Source organism: Nyctereutes procyonoides, unplaced genomic scaffold, assembly GCF_905146905.1.
Source record: "Nyctereutes procyonoides isolate TBG_1078 unplaced genomic scaffold, NYPRO_anot_genome, whole genome shotgun sequence".
NCBI lineage: Eukaryota > Metazoa > Chordata > Mammalia > Carnivora > Canidae > Nyctereutes > Nyctereutes procyonoides.
This window is the reverse complement of record NW_026575125.1, coordinates 11009853-11033228: the sequence shown is the minus strand read 5'-3', so window position 1 is coordinate 11033228 and position 23376 is coordinate 11009853. Positions and strand designations below refer to the sequence as shown.

The following is a 23376-nucleotide window of genomic DNA, read 5'->3' as shown; positions in this document are numbered from 1 at the left end:
CCTTCTATCCGAGAACGTACTTCTCAGCATCCACATTCCACAAAAGGATATTCTTTTGATTTTTAGTTAAGCAGTATAGCAGAGGGCCCTCCATTCACATATTCTAGTTTACAAGTGGACATTGATGAAGTCACTAAAATCATAAAATCCCATGTCAAAGACTCAAAGCCTGGGATGCCATAGATAAGCTATCTCTATCCTTACCAAACACGGGCAAATGTTGGTCCTCCTGACTTCTCTTTTGGAGAGGCAAATGAAACAGACCCTTGTGCACTTGAGGCCATTGGGGTGGAGATGAGGAGATTGTGATGAAATGGAAAGCAAAGGAGTAGGCAGTCTTTACTGTGATAATTTTAAAAAGTGAGGCACAGTCTATGTTTTCTTTTTTGGGTTCATGCTGAACAGATTGCTACTAGAATTCCTTGGTGGGTAAAGCAGAGTTGGGATCCACTGCTTGGGTGCCAGTGCCCAGGCTCCATTAGGGAGGAGGCTGGGGGAGTGGAGGCTCTCTCTAATGAGACAGGAGACTTCTTTGTTTTCCCGGAGGTGAAAGGTACAAGGAACATTCAGATGTATTTTCCCTTCCTGCCATATTTACTCGATTAACATGTCACTAAAGAACAAAAGAACAGAAGGGAACAAGGGAGTAGGGATTTTGTTAATTTTTTTTAACAGAGCTTAATTTGCACACCAGGAAGAAAAATTGATCCTCTTCTTATGTCTGCTACTCTGTTGAGAGTGTTCTATGCAGAAAATCAATTTCCTTGTCTCAAGTTGGTTTGCCTATTTAATTAACTTAGAGGCTTAATGGAGACAAACATGATTAAAACACAGTTTGAGAAAGCTTTCAAAATTGTCGTTTATTATATATAATAATATTTCATCAGAGATTTTCCTCAAGCCATTATGATGTGTTTAGATTTTGTTTTCCTTGCATCAATGTTTTATTAGTTTTTGAAGGTGATTAGTGCAATAGTCCTGTGATAATCAGAAACTAAAATATTTCTATTATGCTTTAATATATGCAATACAGTACTGCCTGGGCTGGAATATTTTGTTTTACATGAATCTGTAGCTTGGTATTTTTTTTGGCTCATCTAGAATTCTTGCATTGAACAATCATTACATATTTGCCAACTAATTCATAACAATGAAAAGTTTTAAAGGTCAACTTATAGGAAGTCACCTTTTATATTGGTTCAACATTTTTTAGCTCTGCTTTTTTTTTTTTTCAAATAAGTGATCACTGGGTGTTATACTATATGTTGACAAATCGAACTCCAATAAAAAAAATATACAAAACAATGTTTTTAAATCCACATATTCCTAATGAGAGAATACTATTTAGGACTATATCTGGGGAATCAGATTAGGCAGGTCAGAGAAAACATAAATATAAGGGAGAAAGAAGACATACTGCATCTTGGGCTTTATTTACTTTAAAAGTTAATCTCTCAGCTTTAAAAATAAAGTTTATTTAAGGTTGCCTAAGTATTTTTTAGATTGTTGGGAGTGAACTTATTCTTATTGTCCCCAAATTTTTACTAACTGTGTTATATCTCCATTGCCAAAGCGTACAGCCATTAGGTACTATGCTTTCTTCTTTATAGCCTTAATTTCATCTTAATTCTACAGATAAATAAGGACCACCAATGCTTATACTCTAAAAGTTCTTAGTATAGATATACTATAGTGTGCTTATTCATTCAATTATTGATGGACATTTGGGTCATGTTCAGTTTTAGACTATTGTAAATAATGCTACTGTGCACATTTCTATACAAGTCTGTGTGGACATATATTTTAATTTCTTTTGGGTAAATACCTAGGAGTGGGATTGTTGTTATATGGTAAGTGTCTCTTTAATTTTATAGGACACTGCCATATTATTTTTAAAAGTGCTTTAACATTTTGCATTCCTACCAGCAATACATGAGGATTCCAAATGATCCACATTCTCACCCACACTAGGTATAATCAGTCTTTTTAACTTAACCATTCCAGTGGGTATATAATGGTGTCTTGTTGTGATTTTATTTTGCATTACCCTAATGACTAATGGTGCTGTCTTTTCTTTACTGGCCATTTATTTATCTTCTTTGTAATATTTGTTGAAACTTTTTGGCCTATTGTTTTATTGGGTTGTTTCTCTTGTTCTTATTGACTTGTAAGAGCCCTTGTAATATTTTGGATATAAGCTTTCTGTTCAGTAATATGTCTTACAAATATTTTCTCCCAGTCTGTGGCTTGCTTTTTCATTTACTTAAATGTCATTTTAAATTTAATAAGGTCCATGTTAGCATTTTTTTCTTTTATGATTTGTGCTTTTTGTGATTGGTCTGAGAAAACTTTGTCTAATCCAATATCTCAAAGATTTTCTCCTATGTTTTCTTATTTAATAATTTTAGCTCCTACATTTAGAGCTGTGGTTATTCAGGATTCAGTTGTTCAAGATTCATTTCCCCTGTGACTCTTCCAGGAAGAGTTCATCAAGTCTTCCTTCTGTACTTTCACAGCACCATATGTACATTTACCTCAGAGTACTTAATTGTAATTATTTATTTAAATGTTCACTTTCCCCGCTAGACTGTGAGCTTCAGCACATAGTGATAAGTCTTGTTCATTTATGAAGACCAAATGCTTAGACCATTCCTGATATGTAATGGGCCCTCAAATAATGCTTGTGGAATGAATGAATGAATGAATGAATGAGTGAATGCAATTATATAATAACACTTAAATCATATTTTTACAAAGCACTTTGGCATCAACATTTCATTGAAATCTCACAAGAAACCCATGAGGCGACAGTGTGTTACCTCCATGTTTAGAAATTGTTATTGATGCTCCAAAGCCTATATGGCAATTAAGAATAAAGATCAAACTATGTGGCTTGGCATTCAGAAATGTCCATGGTATTATGCCCCTGCCAGCCTTATTCTCTGCTATTCCCTTTCACATATCCAAGGCAACAGTTGTACTGGGCAATCCATTGTTTTTCATTTATGCCGCTGATTTTTACTTTTTTACAGTCTTTCAAGTTGTATCTTCCATCTTACAATTCTCTCCACCTCATTTCTGCTTGAAAATATTCTACCCATCTCAAAACCCAACACTTTTATGTACCTCCCATAATCTGACCAGATAAATGACCAGGTAAATGTGAGTGCTCCTTCATTTATACAGCCACAAACCTCTATCTATCTTACCTTAAAATAAATGGTGTTTGTCCTTTGCTTTATACCATTTTCTCTTAATATCTATCTTCTGACTGTGGCATGCTCTCCACTGTTAGTAGGCTCCCTCTGCTCCCCTGGTGCTCCTCTGTTCATCCTCCTACATCCTCAGATCAGTAGTCCCGAGATCTGGATTCCAATCCTAGCTCTGTCAGCCACTGACAGTGGGGCTTGGGCCCTTAACTGTCTCCTTTGCAAAGGAGATCTAGTCCTACCTACCTTCAAAGGCTGCTCTGGAAATTAGATAATGGGAAAATCACGTGTGCTTTTAACATGCCATACACATATAAACTATTATAATCATTATTGAAGTCAACCTTTAGCTGGAATCCATGCGTCTCTCAGCCCCACAGTTGAAGACAAATGTGTTTGGGAAAAATGTTTTAGGTGTATTTTTGGTATTTCCTCAAAACGATCCTTGACTCCTAAGTCTCCTGGTGGCCAAGCTAAGCCTAGAACACAACCTTCTCATTCCTCCCTGCATTTTGTTTCATGTTTAATTATATGCTTTTGGATCCCTCTGTGCATTGGCCACATCTGTTCATGCTTGCTCATGTCAGGTTTTCTACAGCTAATGTGAAGAGGGATAATGACTTATTTTGCTTGATTTCCTCAGGTTTTTGCAGTTGTGAAAACCTGGCCCAAAAGTGGCTCTCACTGTCTCTTATGAGGTCCCAGGGACACAGACAGCAGGAAAGGAAAGCTGAAGCCCATAATAAACAATCACTTCCTATTTTCAACATCATCGAAGGATCGTGCCTCACTTGGCAAAACCAAGGTTATGGCAGCAGGGCTGCCTGCCTTCATTTGCAGACAGACCCTCCCCCACCTTTGCTAATAACCCTTCCCCTCTGGACTATGTCATTGTCAGTCTTCTCTGTCACGTGCCTACCTGCACATCCCAATGCTCCTCTTCTGAGCCCTTGGGATTTTTCTGAGATGGAGTCTGCCTCCCCACATCGTTTACTTTTTCAACTCCCTCTCTTGGGGAAGGTTCAGGTTAGTTATTTAGTGACATAAGGAGAGGCCACAGTTAAAATTTTGCACAGCCTCTGCTGCAAGATTTTCTGAATTGAAATTCCAATGCTCTGCTTTATTCCCTTTCTAATGATTGCAAACTTCTCTTACCTCGGTTTATAAAAGTGTCAAAGGGGCTACTGAGAGCCCCTACCTCATTTGTTATTTGGTTAAATGAATTAATTAAAGGGTTTAATGAGTTAATAACAAACAATTCATTATGGTGCCTGGTACCAAGTAAGCAGCCAATGCAAGTACAGTATGCCAATTAACTGAGTTGAAGGAACCTAGAACAGAGCCATAAACCATGTGGCTTCAGACTTTTAACTGTCTGGGTTCTGATCTTGTCTCTGCCACTCACTGGTCGCATAGTCTAAGCTGGTAGGCTGAATTTCTTCATCTATCTATAATAATGGTAACTTTACCCATAGGGTTGTATTAAGCATTATATAACATGATGTATATAAATCACATTTAGTACAGTGCTTGGTACATGATAAGCATGCAACTCAGTTGTCTATTTTTATTTCTTAGGTCACTAGAATTCTCCTCTCTATTTAATCATGGCCTTCTGGAGCACTGTTCATTTGTCTCCACTTATTGAATAGGGATGGCTTTAATGGTATATAGTCTTAATTTGGGTTAGAAGGTAGAGAATCTATTTTTGCATAGACTAGATTTGTGATACTTTTCAACTCACAGAGGATCAGTGGAGCTATTGTACAAGGAAAACAAGGGAACAGGCAAGCAAAGGGGCAGTTTTAATTCACCCAAGAAATAAAAGCCCTTTAATTATTTTTCAAAGCGCATCTATCTCACTCTGTGGGAAAACCAGCCATCTAATATTGCACCAGGTCTGGCAAGCCCCGGGTGGACTTTGCTCCAAAATTTGTGATGAGTTCTCACTCTAGTCTTTCCTTTAGGTTAATTACAAAGAGGCAAGATAATGGATTGAGAGCTGTGTTTTGTTTGGATCTATGTTCAAAGTGTTTTGCTTTGAAAAATGACTCCGCTATTTGCACGTTTTTGCACAGAGTATCTAATTATGGGTTCAAAGAAGAAAAGACTAGAAAATAGAGTTTACAGTCATTTCTTCGTATTTTTTTTCAGTTTTGTATTGTTAAAAGTTTATGTTAATTCCCATCCCTGAGGAAGAGACTGGAAAATATAATGCAATAAGAATAAGAAGCACATACGGCCATTAGGAATGGAGAAGAGAAAACTAAAGGCATCAATTAACTGTTCACCTTCACTAGAGCAATAAAGGGAAGGATATTTATTAGACACTTTGATCTGTAGGTAAAGAGGATCTATGGCTCAAATCACAGAAAATATACATTATTCACCTTGCAATTATCTTTCATGTACCCATGCCAAGTAATCAAATCATGAGCAGAACAAGCAGAGAATTTGCTGTTTACCTTTACATACCTATGCCATTACGATGGATCAGGGAAGTTATATCAGTTGTATGAAATCAATATTTCTCATTAATGCCATATACAAAAGTCGTTCAGGCCATTTTTATTTATGCCACCACCAAAATTCTGCCTCACTTGAAGATGAAGGCTTAAGCATTAATATATTTTTGAAGATTGAACAGTGAACAGTATTTACAACACTCATTAATGTGCTGTGATTAGTACTAGAAGTTAGCACTAGAAAGCTATAGGATAAACAAGAAACAAACTGCTTTTACCAAACTATAAAGCCAAAAGCCAATACTGCATTGAATTATCTTCTCCCATTTGTTCCTTTCCCTCAAATCAGCATTTAATTTGACAAATAGGAATGTTTAAGGATAGAGCAATATGTTAAACAATTTAGAGCCACTCACTTAGGTAGGAAATAAAATTTATTGTTGGGTAGACCAAGGAGCCTTCTAGTTATTTAAGCATACTAATTAAAAATTAAAAAGATAAACCCATCTTCTGAAATCATATCAGCAAAAGAAACACTATCAGTTAGGAAAATAAGACAAATTACTCGGATTTGATGCCCTGGACTTTTCCTTTTGAGATTTTGGCTGTGGGGTGGGCATACGATGCTTCTTTTCCTTGCTTAAACTAGTAGGCTTTGAATCTTCATTTCTTTCTAAAATTACTATTTTTTTAGAAAGCTTGGAATATTATGTGAAAGAGAGGTTTTTCAAATATTTAGATTGCCCTGTTCATAAAAATCCATGACCCTCAATTTCTCTGTTCCTAAAAAAATTCCAGTTCATTTTGTTATCTGATTAGTCTGTCTAAACTTCAGTTTTCTATCAAACAGAGCAGGAGATGTGAGCTCTTATGAGGCAAGGACTCTGGATTCAGAAAGAAGAGTGTCATTTGGACAGTATCATGGGGAATCTCTCTGAAAAAAAATCCTTCCAAGAACTGAAAGAGCCACAGAAGAAGAGTAAAGGATATCAAGAGTATAGAGAAAAATCTAGCAAGATTGGTGGCACATGTGGGAAAGCAGAACCCAATGAGGGTGGTCCACACCAGGACTTCAGAGCTGTTCCTAGGAACTGTAGGGGTAGATACATATATCCTTCTCTTAATAGCTTCTTAATTTAACTCTGTGTTAAACACACATAGGACCCATACTCCTATTTTCTTTCTTTTCCAAGATTACTTTATCTACAAATTCTATTTTCTTGTAATTTTGGAAATCATTTTTAGCACCACTTTACACCTTCCACTTTTCTAACACCTTGTAACACTATGCTGTGTATGCTTTAACAATGGATTTTGTGATAATGATGATGTCAGCATGTTCCTATTTTATTCATGGAGCTGTCATGGCATTCCTGGCCTTGTCCATATTGCTACAGGAATGAGAATAAGCCCTTCTAAGTCAAGGAGAAAAAGGAATCACAAAAAGCAAAATGACTTTCCTGTTATGGTTCAAATTTGAGGAAAATGATCAAAGAAGGAAAAATGATCATCAGACCTAGCACCTAGTCAACTCTCTTATGCTCCCACTAGAAGATGCAATATTTTTTTCCTTGCCCCAATTACAGTGTGGTAATTACTCTGAAGATGGGGTTAATTGGAGCCTTTTATTCTTGAGATAACCCCATAATCTCTAATAATCTGAATTAATACTTTGGTGTTTCATAGGCCTTTTAATTATCTTTACTCAGTCTTCATCTGTTGCTTGGCCACTTGAACGAATGCAAAGAGAAGAAACCAAGTGTATTAGTTTTCTATTGTGTAACATCTTATCATAAATCTAGTGGCTTAAAACATCCAGTTATTAGCTCATTTCTGTAGGTTGAAAGTCTGGCTCAGTATGGCTGTGTTCTGGCCATAGGGTCCCATAAAGTTGGTTTCAAGATGTTGGTTGTTGGTTTCAAAACAGCTATGTTCTAATATGGAGCCTGAAGTCCTCTTCCAAGCTCATTTTAATTATTGGCAGAAGTCAGTTCCTTGTAGTTATAAGACTGAAATACTTGTTCCTTGATCACTATTAGAGGCCTCTCTCAGCTCCTTAAGGCTGCCTACACTCACTTGTGGCCTCCTCCATCTTCAAGCCACAATAGAATCTCTCTTGTGCTTCAAACCTCTCTGACTTCCTCTTCCTCAACCAACCAGAGAAAGCTTTCTGCTTTTAAGGGCTCATGTGATTAGATCTGGCCCACCCGGATCCTCTCCCTATATTAAGATCAATTATGCTACACAACATAACACAATCACAGTAGTGATATCTCATCACATTCACAGATTCTGGGGGGAAAGGGCATTTTTAGAATCAATTATTTTAGAATAATTGATTTAGCAAATCAATAAACATTTAAAGGGATCCAGGACCATCTTTGCCTTTGAATGAAATAATTCTCAAGAATCATTTTCTTAAAATCCATGAAGTAGCAAATTAAAAAAATAAGCAAAATAAAAATAATTGCTTGGTGGACATAGTAATTGCAAGAATTCCATGTAGCCATAACTTGATGAATTGTGCAAAAAAAAATTATGACCAAGTGCAAATCATTGCATTCTTACATGAACATTTTGGGGAAGCTAACATCCTGATGGCATTGGATAATAAAGGATGTGATTCCCTTCTGAATATAATGACTCAGCAGAGGAAGGACAGTCAGTCAGCACTGTCCTCTGTCCTCATTGCATCAAATGACTGGAGGAGCAGGGTGACTGAATGATCATACCTGGTTGTGCCTTGGAAGGTCTCTTTCTTGAAAAATTATTTCTGACCTAACACTGTCACATGTAAAGGGATAGAGATGAAGATTTATTTTTCCAGTATTAGGAAGAACAGATTCTCATTAGAAGAACTGCCAGCCACCTAGCCTAGGCAGATGGACTTAATGAGAGAAAAAGCCCATGTCCCCCTTTAAGTTACTGACAGAGAGTAAGTGCTCTTACTTAGGTAATTTCTTCCTTGCCACATTTGACTTGTGCATTCTGGCCACTTGGATGTCCTTGAATATATGACCTTTATTGGAGTGCATTATAGTTTTTACAAAATGATTCTTATGAAACCCAAGTTCCCATTTTTATTAAAATGTTCCTATGTCTTGGCCTGCCTGGAAGGGGAGCTACTGTTTTTTTTCCTACATCTTTTAGTTCCTATTCAGAGCCAGACTGAACAATTTACGAGTCATGAATATGTATCATTTGGCCTGGGCCCTCCTAACTCAGGCATCAGTGGAGCTATTAGGCATATGCTGGGTCCTCAAAGCCAAATGGACCAGAAAGAACATTTTCAACAGGCTTCAGTGATCATTTCAGTGGTCCTTTCAAACAGCCAGTTCTGGAGATTCATACCCAATCCCCCAGTTTTTGTTTGAGTGGTCCCGATCCACATGTGAATGTTTCCCCAATTCACTGGATAATGTTCTAATCTTCTCTTGATTAAAAAGACAAAATAAGGGCCTAATATGGCATCCTAAGTAATGTTATCGATAAACAATACTTCTTGAAGGATTGTCATACACTACACATCACTCTAATAGCTTTATATAGGTTAACCTCAGTGCTCTCCACAGCACTGAGGCAGGCAATATCATGATCACCATTATATAGATGAGGTATCAGAGGCATGTAAATATAACCAACATCCTATGGCTTGAACCCAGATATCTTGGCTTCAGAGTCTATGTTCTGAACCACTAAATTGTGGGATGGTATCTCACTTCTGATAATATATGCACAATAGGAATCCTACAATATAGAATATTGCACTTAAAAAATAACCATTTTGAAATCACCACAGAGAACTTCTAAAAAGGCAAAAATTATTACCCCTGAAAAACCTCATTAGAATGATTTATGAAAATTATGTAGAATTCAACGTATAGTACTCAGGTAAGAGAGTTCAAATAAAAAATTGAATTAGGGATCCCTGGGTGGCACAGCGGTTTGGCGCCTGCCTTTAGCCCAGGGCGCGATCCTGGAGACCTGGAGACCCGGGATCGAATACCACATCGGGCTCCCGGTGCATGGAGCCTGATTCTCCCTCCGCCTGTGTCTCTGCCTCTCTCTCTCTCTCTCTCTCTCTCTCTCTCTCTCTCTCTCTCTCTTTCTCTCTCTCTCTCTGTGACTATCATAAATAAAAAAAAATTGAATTAAATAAATTTTTTTTAAAAATTGTGCTTGAGTGGTAACCTAACAGGTAAAAACTTGGCGCAAGCACTTCGCAAAAGGAGAGAACTCAGTGGCCATTAAATTTGTGAAAAGGTGCTCATCATCATTTGATTAGGGGTGTGCAAGTTAAAACCACAATGAGCTACCACCAAATACCATCTGAATGGTCAGAATGAAAAAGCCTGACATTGTCAACAGATGTGTGGAGCCACTGGAACCCTCCTCACACATTGCTAGGGAAGTGTAAATTGTTTGAACCAATTGAGAAAACTGTCACTCCATACTGGAGCCAAGTATATTCAGACCCTGCAGCCCAGCAACTCCACTCATAGATATATATTTAAGATAAATGAGAGCATATGTTTGTCCAGAGTTGTGTTAAATGTTCACAGCAGGTTTAACACATAATAGACTAAGACTAAAACCTGGAAGTTACACCCATCGATAGAATGGTCAACAAAAAGGAACAAGTTAGGGCACCTGGGTGGCTCAGCGGTTGAGCATCTGCCTTCAGCTCAGGGCATGATCCCGGAGTTCTGGGATCGAGTCCCACATCGGGCTCCTCACAGGGAGCCTGCTTCTCCCTCTGCCTATGTCTGCCTCTGTCTCTCATCATAAATAAATAGAATCTTTTTTTTAAAAAGGAAGAAGTTATAGCTACACATATCCAGTTCTGTGAGAAAAGCCAGTCATAAAAAAATACATAGTATATAAAATTCCATTTATATGAAATACAAGAAGAGACAAAACTAATCACTGGTTAATTATGCCAGAAGAGTGGTTTCCTCTGGGGCAGAGGAGTTGATTATGAAGGAGAAATCAACTTTCTGGGAGTACTGGAAATATTCTACATCTTGATCTGAGATGTATGTACATGTAAAGATTTGGGGAGTTGTACCCTTAACATTAGGGCATTTTCTGCCTCTTAACATGTGTATTTTTTTACTTTAATGAAAAGATTTGTGCCTGGGAAATTTTTTCCTGTGATTGAACAGAACATTTTAGCTCTTTTTCCTTTCTTTTTTGTTTACATGACATTTCCTTTATGGTGCAAGCAATATATCTTTTGATTATTTCTTAAATGATGAGTTTACCATATAATTTGAGGCATCTTCCAAACAAAAATAATAATAAGAGCAAATATAGTGAACAAACAGGGAGCTATTTAAATAGGATTAAACTCTCAAGTTTAGACAGATTTCAGTTCTTTTTGTGGGGGTTTCAGGCATTTATTAAGAATTTAGAATCTTACAAAGACAACATAGGTCAGAATTGCTAATGAACATGCAGCATTTGAGGAGTAGGAAGCAGAGGGGCATGGGGCCCAGGCCTGGAGAGCCAGCTTTAGCAGTTGTCCCTGGGGTTCCCATATAGAACCTGAAGCTGAAACAGAAAAGCATTGTCATTGAATAGAGAAAACCATAAATAATTGCAAGACAGGAGGGAATTTCTTCTAAGAGTGTTAAACCACCTAATTTAACTAATTAAGTGTTGAGGATTTCCTTCTTTTTTCCAATGGAAAATTCCTAATATTCCTTTAGTTATTCACTCACTAAATACATCACTCACTCACCTGTTTCATACCCAGCTCTGTGCTATGCTGGCTACACAATGAGTCTCTGCCTTCACAAGGCATATGTTGTATTTCTGTATGTGTACAGTGTCCTATTTCTCAGCATCGGGGACGTGATTCCCATTAAGAGTCACTTGGGAAAGAAAATTGGGTGACTTCCTAAGAAAGACCAGCAAGACTTTGAAGGAGAAGAGGAACTACCTTTTATGGAATACACCGTGCAAGACTTTACTTGATGAATGTGTCATGTAGGACCCCACAACAGCCTTAAGAGGTAGCTGTAATAACTGACTTGGCCAAAGGCACTTACAGCTGATAAGGGATTCAGGTCCAAGGGATATGAACCCTGGATGTTTCATACTGTAGGAAGCTGCCTCGCTTCCACCTTCCTTGGCAAACCTTCCTTTTCACAGTCCTCAAAACATCAAAGAAAGGGCCTCTTAAGTAGCTTTGGTATGCTTTTGCCTACATACTCAAGGTGCCAATTCAATAACCCCTTTCCATTTGAGACACCAAGTGCCAGAGTTCAAGAATATTGGATTAGTGTTTAGGAGACATGTAACTGAGATCCTACCCCTTCTCTAGTAAAATCTTCAGTGCTTATCCCTCTGTTATCCATAAAGGCACTAATAATATCTGCCCTCCTTACATCCAAGACTGTTTTGATAATTAAATAACAGAAAAGAGAGTTGAAAACTAAATATTATGTAAAAATAAGATATTATTAATAGTTTATCCTCCCAAACTAGCATAGATATTGTGTATTCTTATTTCACTGTTTTAAAGGTTTTTTTCTTTGTTTTCTTGTATGGTATTTATTTTTAAGGCTCTTGTTTTCAAAGCTACATAGAATTGACATTCATGTTCTTCAATATATGTATCATTATATATGTATCCCTTATATGAAACCCTTGGGAACATTTAAGCACTGTAATTCAGGGTTTTTCAGATTTTATTAAGGTAATACTGTAACATGTACAATTTATTACATATTACTTACTCCTACTGGGGCTTGGGGAAGACCCTGTAATCAAACACATTAATATTTCTTTGGCAAACAGTATGAATATTCACACTAAATGGGATATGTAGAATGTATAATTAGCCTCCCATCAGTTCAGTACAGGTTTGCTGCCAAATGAGCTATGGAAAACCTTTTGGTTTTCAGAGCTTTGGGGATCTCATAAGTATAGATAAGGGATTTTGGACTTGTACATCTTCAGAAGTGCTAAATATTTACATCTTATATTAAGGCTGCTTCTCCTCCCCACCCCCACCTCAATCATAGATGTTTTATGAACATTTCCTTTATCAGGTAGGAGCTACCTTGTCCTCCCCACCATTATCCACCCTGGGAGAAACTCCTTCTCTTCCTCCTCCTCCTCTTCCCCCCACAGGGGAGGATCTCTGGGCAGTCATGTACATACATATATCTGTTCCCTTGATGGCTACTGATTTGTCCAGAGTGAACAAGCAAACTAAGCTAGGCTAATCAGAGTCCTTTCCTGCCCCCAACAGCCTATCACAGCTGGTGGAAATAGAGGTGAACTCCTGTCCCAGAGCAGACAATCCTTTCCTCTGGGAATTTGGAATTGGGCCAGAAAGAGAGCAGTCCCTGTTCAGGTACCTAGCATACAACATGAACATTCTGGCACTGTCGATAGCCAGGTTTTCTACCCTGTGTGGATAAGAGACAAGTGAGAGAGAATAGAACAAACTAGGTCTCTTATTTAGAGAGAGAGAAAGAGGATTCCCCCTTATTCTTTCCATCTCTCTAGTCCAGTTTGGATGCCTAGGCACATATTAGATTCTGTAAGACATTTCAGTTGCTTTACAATAGATATAACTTTTTAAAGTAAACTTCTAAAAGTTTAGAATAATTATAGATTTATAGAAAGTTGCAAAGATAGCACAGAGAGTTTCCATATAACCTACTCCCAGTTTTCCTCATGTTAACATTTTACTTTGGTCTGGTATATTTGTTGTACCTAATGAACCAATGTTGATACCTTAGATTTTACCTAATTTTTATTATTGTTGCTCAAGGATCCCATCCAGGATACCATATTATATTTTGTTTTTGTCTCTCCATAGTTTCCTTTTGGCCGTGACAATTTCTCAGACTTCTTTTGTTTTTGATGACCTTGACAGTTTTGGGGAGTACTCATTAGGCATTTTGTAGAATGCCTCTCAACTGGCACTGTCTGTTTTTCTTGTGATTAGACCATGGTTATGGCTTTTGGAGAAGAAGACCACAGAGGTAAAGTTCCCTTCTCACCATATTGGATCAAGGTTACATGCTATCAACATGACCTGTCACTGTGGATGTTGATTTTGATCATCGGCTAAGTTAGGGTTTGTCAGGTTTCTCTACTGTGAAGTTTTTCCCCTCCTTTCCATACTGTCCTCTTTGAAAGAAGTCACTATGTATTACCCTACACTTAAGAAGTGGGGAATTATACTCCGTCTCCTTTGTCTACATAATAATATCTACATAAATTATTTGGGATCATTCTACATGGGAGATTTGTCTACTGTCCCCCAACTATTTGTATTCATTTATTTATATCAGCATAGACTCATGGATATTTACTTTAATATGAATTATAATCCAGTACTACCTTATTTTGTTTAAATTGCTCCAGCTTTGGCCACTGGAAACTCATGCGTTCAGCTCCTGTGTCCTTTCGACCTACCTCTGTCATTATATGTATGTATGTGTGTGTCCCAGTTTCAGTATGGCCAGGGAATACTAGGAGCAGTGATTCCACCTGGCCACAAGGAGGGTATCTCTTTGCTCTCAATACAAACTGCAGTATATTCAATCCCCATGATTTGGGGTTGGGAGACATGCTCAAAACTCCTCCTTAGGACTTGTTTCCAGTTGAGATAACATGAGACTCACATCTCACATGACCTAATTAATTTCACATAAAGAACAAATTAACTCTTCTCTGGGGGCCTTCAAGACACTGACAGAAATTGTCTTGCATTCTCATATTTTGATGTGTACATTATATCCTTATTATATAATCCATTTTCTCCTGGATAGTGACACAGATTTTGGCCCTCATATTTCTCTTGTTTGCTTCTTTGGTGACATTTACTAACAAGAGAAGGTTCCTACTCATAAGCTACCACCTACAGAGTCTCACAGACACACAGGTGGTATATAAACAGATCCTGCTGATGGATGGTTTCACCACTGGCTCCTAGGAAATCTTCACTAACTGGTTCTGGGCCTCCTCTTCTCTCAGCTCCACGTGTGTAGTCAGAGTCTGGTTTCACTATCTTCATTTTCTCAGTGGACACAATAAAGCCGATTTATAATTCTGCACTTATTTACTCTCATTGCACAAAGGCAGCCACAGAAGCTTCGTCTAAATGCTAACTGCTTGGTGTTTTTCTTTAAAGAACTGCTCAAAAACTATGTCTTTGTTGAACACTATGCATTTTACAAAATGATTTCTAAGGAGATACTAGCAGTTGCAGGAGGATTTGAGAATCTTTATCAGCTTTCCTGTCTTCTCAGGTTAAACTTGCCATAGGCAATTTTGTCTGCTGATGCATAATTAATAGAACACATTAGATTCTTACTCATTTCCTAAGTTTTATTACTCATTTTAATACTACACTGACTTGATTTTAACCCATTTAAATTATTTATTCCATATTTCATGGAAAAATGTATTCAAACATAAAGATTAATTCACTTAATTAACCTTTTGATTAAAAAATAAAACCCCGGTGCTTATCTATATGGATTTTCCCCTTGAAATAGACTGTAGAGAATTGCAACTTAGAAGCTGTATTTCAAGTGGCTACTAATTATGGTCAAATCTACATGGAAGAGGAATTAAAGAACCTATGCACACTTGCATGATTTCTTACCAAAACTGTTGTTGAAAAATAAAGGTGCTACTGTTGTAACGAGTGAACATTTCTACTCCCCATGAGTCAGCTAGTCTTTAAACTGTTTCTGTGGGACCTCAGAGTCTAGTTAGTAAACCCAAACCGTTTGGGCTGAAGTGTATGGTTTCATTTATTAATCCCACAAATTTCTTTCCTCTGCTGCTGGGTCTCATCTCTGGCTAGAAACAGTGTAGATTCAAAGATGAGCGATATATAATCATTGCCCTAAAGGTGAAGATTGTCTAGCAGAGGAATAAAGAGTTGTGCAAAAATAACCATGATGTAAGGCAGAATGAGATAGAGGACCAAGGAGAGCTGCTTAACCAGTCTAGAGGAGGAAGAAATTTCTCTTGGGGGCCAGAGGTGGGGGTTGCAAAGCCTTACCTTTCCTCATTTTTCTACCTCACACCTGAATTTAATCAACATTCCAGCTAAATAGGACGACTTCTCCCCCAAAATCTTTAGTGCTTACTCATATCTGGTATTTATTTCAGGTCTTCTCCTGTCATTTCTGCTTATTCTAATTCTATCTAATCTTAATACATCAAGTCAAATATTGCTGCCTCCATTATATTATTCACTGTTTTTACAAACCTGATATTAAGATATGTATCTCCCTTCTTTGGAATACCATAGCAGTTGCTTCTGGTCATCTTTGTAATACATATGTACTTCTCTGCTTCTTCCTATTAGGTCAGGGGTTTTATTCGAACATAGCCACACTCGTTTGTCTATACATGGTCTGTGGCTGCCTTTGTGCTACATCTGCAGAGTCTAGTGACAGAGACCTTATGGCCCAAAACACCTAAAATCTTTACTCTCTGGCCCTTTGCAGACAATATTTGCTGACTCTTGTACTAGATCATAAATTCCTTAAGGGCAGGGACTATCTTACCATCTCTTTGACCTACTTAATGCCTAACATAGCAGGTGTACCTTGAATATTTATTGAATCACATCAAACCTAAATGAAGTAAATAACTGTGATTTAGTGGCTGCAACCACAGGGGCAAGCAGGGATCATTAAGAGAAATTGACTTGTGAAGAGGAGTTGCTGAATGGGAGGTAAGGTCTCCTCTTCCCAAAGCAGTCCAGAGTGTGTTATAAAAAAATAGAGTTAAAAATTATCAGTCAACTGTAAGCCTAAATATGTTGGAACGTATCACTTTGAAGCAAATTTTTGGATGAAACATTTTGTAGAGCAAAACCAATTTTCCCATTAAGATATTAATATTCATGCCCATACATCCTAATTATTAATTTCTTTACAAAACATTTGTTCTTGGTCTCAGAGTTCATAGATCATGTATTAATAAATGCAGCCATTTAGATTAGATTAGATTAGATTAGAACAACTGTACTCTTAGCATTACAAGCTAATGCTGATTCTGATAATTATTTTAATTATCAGAATTGTCACATTCAATTTATTTACAACATATGTCAAATTTTAAAAATAAATCAAGGATTCAAAACCATCACAGTGACTTCCCCTTAAGGGCAAGAGGGAATAACAGGGACTAGATTTACCCTTCATCCTGAACCACTAAAAAATGTGGACACATGAAAAAAAATGGATTTCAAGGCCCTAGATATTAGGCAAAAAGGACAGTAATCCCTGAAAGATGGAAAACAGATGCAGTCAGTCCTGCTATTGCTTTGGTGTACTGTTTTGAGAGTTTTCAGGTCATGATGCAGAGAGGATGAACAAACTCTCAAAACCAGATGAAGCTGAGGCTCTGGGGAGTCCACAGACCCTAGAGTTCAGGGTAGAGTACCAAAATAGAAATGCCAAGAGAGACGGACAATGAGATTCTAGAAGTCTGAAGAAAGTTCCTCCAGGGCAGTCAGAAAAGTACTGATGATAAATGCCTACCTGTAAGGAAAGTAACTGAGGCCAGGGAAAGATTAGCCATAATGAACTAGAGAATATCTGGTATTGGGCTGAGGATAGCACTTGTTCCCACAACCAGATTAGAAAACCTGATCATTCATAGGGCATTACACTATTATCAGCTAATTACATACCCAGTATTTGTCACTCCGGTGAGATGTGAGCTCTCTGAAGGCTGGGCACATGTATATTTTACTTCTATATGCCCAGTGCCAAGCATAGTGGCTGACTCTAGAAGTTCAGTACAGTAGTTCATTTACATTACAGGAATGTAAAATATGCCGTTATTTTATGCACCACTGAGAAAGAAAAACATCTCTAATTAAACTCTGATTTGCCTTCAGTTTTAAGCTGCAACCCAAACTCAGAGCTGTGAAAACAGGAAAAAGTGCATCTTAGAATATAGGCTATATTATGAATATTAAATAAAACTCAATGAGTAAAGACTAGTTCTATAACATATTTCCATATTTGCAAACCATATTTTCTATGGAGTCTCACGAAAAGAGAAACCCATGAATATGGTTTGAAACCAACAAGTTTATGGGGAAAGGGAAATGGTCTTCTGTATGAGCCAATTACAAAACGTTCGTTCCCTTTTATAGTGATCTTTTCATTAGGATTATATAAAGCAAGAGACATTAGGTACCAATTTGTTTAATATCTTGGACCTTCAAATTCTCTCCAAAGACAGAAAGCTGTTAATTTCCCTTTCCATAAGAAAGGGTTGTTTAGCAAGTGAGAAGGAAACAGCAGTGGGAAGTGAAAATAAGGGTGAGACTGTCCAAGGAGGAGTCGGAACTGGATGGAAAATTCATTATGATCACTCACGCTGTGCACCATAATTTAAGAATATAGAAGGAATCTCTAGGTTACCAAATCCTTTGAGTCCCATCAGTCAACCCTCAAGCATATAAATTGTGATAGTCATAAAGGACATCCATTTTAAAGGCTGAAGGGATATTAGTGATTATAAAATGAAGAGAGTAGCATAGTAAAAAAAAGAATAGTGTAGGGTTCAATTAAGTTTGAATTCTGGCTTTGTCACCTATTGTATAACTTTGAGTTTCAATGTATTTATCTACATAAATATACAAATGGCATATCTACAAATGGGATCAATAATATCTAGCTCATAGAATCGTGGAGAGGGTTAAATAATATATGAATGAAAAGCACTCTGTAGCAAGTTTGGAACCTAGAGTCAATACATTTCACCTTTTGATATTTTTATTTGAAAAAGGAAGAGGAGGAAACTGCCTGAAGTGTATAAGCATTCTCTATTGTTTATTCATTACTGGCGCAATCTGGGTTTTTTTAAACTTCTTTATCAAAATATTTAAAAGTACCAGGATCAAAAAGAAAATTAAAAACAAAAAGAAAAAAGAATGGCTTTATGCCAAAATGTTCTTGTAAGCTCATTTAGGGAACCTGTATTTCTTTGCTTTACCAAACAACTTTTATTCATCTTTTTAGAAACAAAATGTGTAATTTATGTCGGAAACAAAAGAGTACCAGGATCACAGCCATACAGTTCAGTAAATCACCACAAAATACACATGCCCACATAACCACCCAGATCAAGAAATAGAACATTATTTGACCCCTGAAGCTCAATTCCTCGTGGTCCCTCCCAGCCACTAATACATGTCTACTTCCCAAATCCGATGACCATAACCCTAGTTCAAACACCATAGTTTAATTTTGCCTGCCAATGTTTTTTCTGTGCTTGTTAACTTTTCTCCAACATTAGATTTGAGAGATTCATCTCTGTTAAGTGTAACCACAGTTCTTACAGTTTTGTTTCTAGTATTTCATCGTACGAAAAGGCCACAATTTAACTCTTTTATTGTTGATGATCACCCAATCTGCTCTCGCTCAACCTTTTAGTTGACATTATATGATAGATAATGGCTTCTGCCTGGTGAGGCTCTTAACATAATCACACCTGTGAGCTGATGAAAGTGGTGGTTAAAATGGCCACAGCTGACCAAAGCGATAAACAGCCACTGAGTTAGAGTCGACTGAGGAGGAATGTGTAACGGAAGCCTCAGGAACCATTAAAAGTTCTTCACAATCTGAAAGAGGGCAATCAGGCAAGCATTGTCTCTTCACCCACATGATGAACAGATGCCAACTGCACTCAGTACCCAGTGAATACAATATGTATAGCCACAGACCAGGGATTTTAGAGTCTGGAAAATAACTCATCTCACAGTCAATAAAACCTTCCACCTGTGATTAGCGTATATGGACAGCATGATGGAACTTAAAATTCTTAGTTCTTCCTTTAGGAGGATTTTAATTGACCAGTGGTTCGAATGTTGGTTCTTCACTTGTTAGAAAAATAACTGTGGACAAATCGCTTAGCTCTTTATGTTTCCGTTTCCCTACCTGCTAATTGATGATGCAAAATCGTGCTTACCTCATCCGTTTGCGGTGACATAACCTAAGTAAAAGGTTTAGCACAGGGCCACGCATGTAGAAGGAACTCAATAACTGTTTACTATGAAAGATGGTGTGGCACAGTGATTAATCATTCCCAACTCAGACTCAGACTGCCCGGATTTAAGGTTTAGCTCTGTATGAACTTAAGCAAGTTATTTAACTCCCCTGTGCCTCGGTACCACCATCTACAAAATGAGGACAATAATAATATCTAGCTTAGAGTGTTGTTGTGAAGTTCAAATGAATATATGTTCTAATACATGTTAAACACTGAAAACATTTCCCCAGACCACAACAAAAGTCAGAGCCACAATTCTCAGCCCTGGCTACACATTAAAAATTTTTTAAAAAAATCCTGATGCCTGGACCCTACTGCCAAATAGTTTGATTTCATTTGTCTGTGGTAAAGTCTGGGAAGGCTTGAAAATTTCCTCAGCTGATTCTAATGTGCAGCAAAGTGTGAGGCCCCCTGCTTTAGTGACACTTTCTTTTCAGGCCAATTAAGCTCCCACAGTAATTCTTACTCTGATCACTGAGCATCAGGAGCTGTTGAACATGGTCTTCTTACAGTATTTCAGCAATAACTACTGACGGCTTCTTCTGTGTAAGTCACATAGGTTATACATAGTTAAACAATACTAGGTCCTCTCCACAGGGGATTTACAATAAAGTAGGGCAAGGACAACACATGGACCCTGATCACTAAGCCACGAATCCAAAATGCAATGATTGATATAAAGCACAGAGTATGGTGAAGGCAAGGAAAATAGGCCATTTATATTTTATGGAGATCCATGAGGGATTCCTGTAATAAGTGACATCCACTTCAAGCAGGTATTAAAAAATGAGAAGTGAATTAATCTTCATGTCATCAGTTTTCATATTCTTAATAGGATTGCTGAGGTTCTTTTCTTCTAAAGACACAAAAGTTTAAGATTTTATAAGAGCCATTCATGTATAGTTTGGAAAATATTTCTATACTCCAGTTTCATTAAGATATAGTCAGTTTTGGGAAGCAACTGGAATTGTCCTCTCCTCCTTTTATTGGGAGGGATGGAAAATGATTTGCTTTAGGTATATATAGTTTGCTTCAGATTGGAGCCCATGGCCTCTCAAGTCCTAGATGCAGTCCAAAGCAATCCTGAAGTTTAAATGCACAGATAGTATTTAATGACATATTAAAATCAGGGGAAAACAGAAATCCACTTGTTTTTTGTTAGGTAAAGAAAGGAAAGTCTGGTGTTTGGGCCCCTTGGCCCAGTGTGGCTGTAGAGTGTTCAGATGAGGAGAGTCCTAGAGGCCTTTATCAGAACTCAGGGGCTACACCTACATCCAAAGAAACTGGAGGGGCAAGAAGGGGAAATGGACACTTGAATTGGCACACTGAAAAACTTCCAAATTAGTTGTGACAGTGCTGAGGAAGCAAAACTTAGATTAAAAATAGCCTGTCTGCATGCTCTCTCATCATCTAAACCCTTGCTATTTTATTATTATTTCTTTGGTTAGATTCCTCTATAGAAATAGATATCAAAGACAAAATGTACCTGACACTATTTGATACAGTCAGCCAGAGAAGTGAAACTTTAAAATAAGGTAATTATGTCATAGTAACATAACATAGGCAATTAAGATTCTCCGTGGTAATGAATAGCCAGCCAGTTAAGGGAAAATGGACCCCTTGCTATGTGGGTTCCTTTTATTCTGTATCCTGGAGAAAGTTAGATGGATTTTTCACAATGACTGGACTTTAGAGATGTATATATTTATTCATTCATCCAGTCAACAGACATGTACTGAGCATATACTATAGGCTAGGTGTTGCTTTAGGGAGCAAACTAGATAAAGATTTTTGCCTTCATGGAGTTCATAGTCAAGCTAAGGAAAACAGGCAATATACAGTAAACATAATCCATAATAGAGTTTTGTATAAGTCATAGTGTTGCTATAAGGTAATAAAGTATGGTGAGAAAAAAAAAGAAAAGTTGGGTCAAGGTATTGATGAAGGCATGCTTAAGGTGATAAAGGCCACAACAGACTTTACTGAGGAGGCAGGATTTGCATAAAGACTTGGAAAAGGTGGGAAAGTGTATTGTGTAAATATCTTGGGGCAGAGCATTTCAGCCATTGCAAAGGCTCAGGGATGACAGCACGTGCCTGGTATTTTCAGGAAACTGCAAGGAGGCCACTGTGCCTAGAGCGGTGAGTAAGGAAGTCGTGCTTAGCTGGCTGTCATCTTGGTAATTGAGATAACTGGGCCACGTGTCTCTCATCATTCAATAGGCTAGCCTGGCCTTATTCACATGGTAGTGTTTATAGGATCCCAAGAGTGGCAAGAGAAAGCTAGCTACAGTATGCAAGCATTTTTGAGGTCTCTGCTTATGTCACATTTGCCATTGTCCCATAGACCAAGACAAGTCACATAGTCAAGTTGACAGTCAATGTGGGAGGGACCTATTACCCAAAGGGTATGGATACAGAGAGGAGAATCTAGCCATTTTTGTAAAAAATCTACTGCACTGCCCCTACTTTACTGAATTATAATCTATTTTATGTATATGCCAGTCTTCTTAAGAAGTTGTTTCTTTATGTAGTACATGTTCCATAATAGTTGATTTTTCCCACACTGTGGTGTTTAAAAGAACCAAAGAAATTTAGGCTGTATGACCTAGATAGAGTTACCCATTTTAGTGAAATGGAAAGGGAAAGTTCAAAAATAATCCCATTTGAGGTTTCTCAATAAGTTAAAAATAGTACTGCCCTATGATCCAGTAATCACACTTCCAGGTATTTATCAAAAAAAAATACAAAAACACTAATTCAGAGTAATACATGCACCCTGATGTTTTTCGAAGCATTATTCACAATAGCCAAATCATGGACAGCCAAGTGTCCATCAATAGATGAATGAATAAAGAAGATGTGGTGTGTGTATGTGTGTGTGTATGTGTTTATATATACATATATGTATATAAAACTATTATGCAGCCATAAAAGTAATGAAATTTGGCCATTTACAAAAATATGGATGGAGCTAGGACAGTATAATACTAAGTGAAATAAGTCGGAGAAAGGCAAATACCATATGATCTCACTCATGTGGAATTTAAGAAACTAAACAAGTGAGCAAAGAGTAAAAAGAGACAAAGCAAGAAACAGACTCTTAATTATAGAGAACAAACTGATGGTTACCAGAGGGGAGCTGGGTGGGGAGATGGGTGAAACAGGTGATGGGGATTAAGGAGTGCACTTGTGATGAACAATGGCTGATGCATGGAAGTATTGAATCACTATATTTTTATGCTGGAAACTAATATAACACTGTGTGTTAACTATGCTGGAATTAAAATTAAAAAATAATAATCCTGAACCTTAAAATGCTATCCCATAAAGATTTATGAACCTGACCAGGACTTGAGCAGAAGTACAGCCTGGGTAGTTTCTCTCTACTGTCAGCTTCCCTATAAGGTCCACCAACATTCTTGAACTATAGTGCTATTGGTGTTCCAGGTCTGTCCCAAGAGAATTCACACATTTTTATCTCTGCATATTTTTATCACACACTTACTACATCAACAACTCTTTAATTTGCTGTGTCTCAGGAAATACTGGAAGGGAAAGTTTATGAAGTCTCCCATATATGCAGACATCTGGCTAACACAAACAGGCCTGCAGATCAATTTGCCAAAGCTTGGCTTTCTTACTTTT

The 23376-nt window shown here is 37.5% G+C and overlaps 1 protein-coding gene across 2 annotated transcripts in view; it reads right to left on the bottom strand.

The window, feature by feature from the left end:
* The window catches only part of GLRA2 (glycine receptor alpha 2), a 173943-nt gene that overhangs the window by 67855 nt on the left and 82712 nt on the right, over positions 1-23376 (bottom strand). The gene's annotated exons all lie outside the window — the stretch shown is intronic.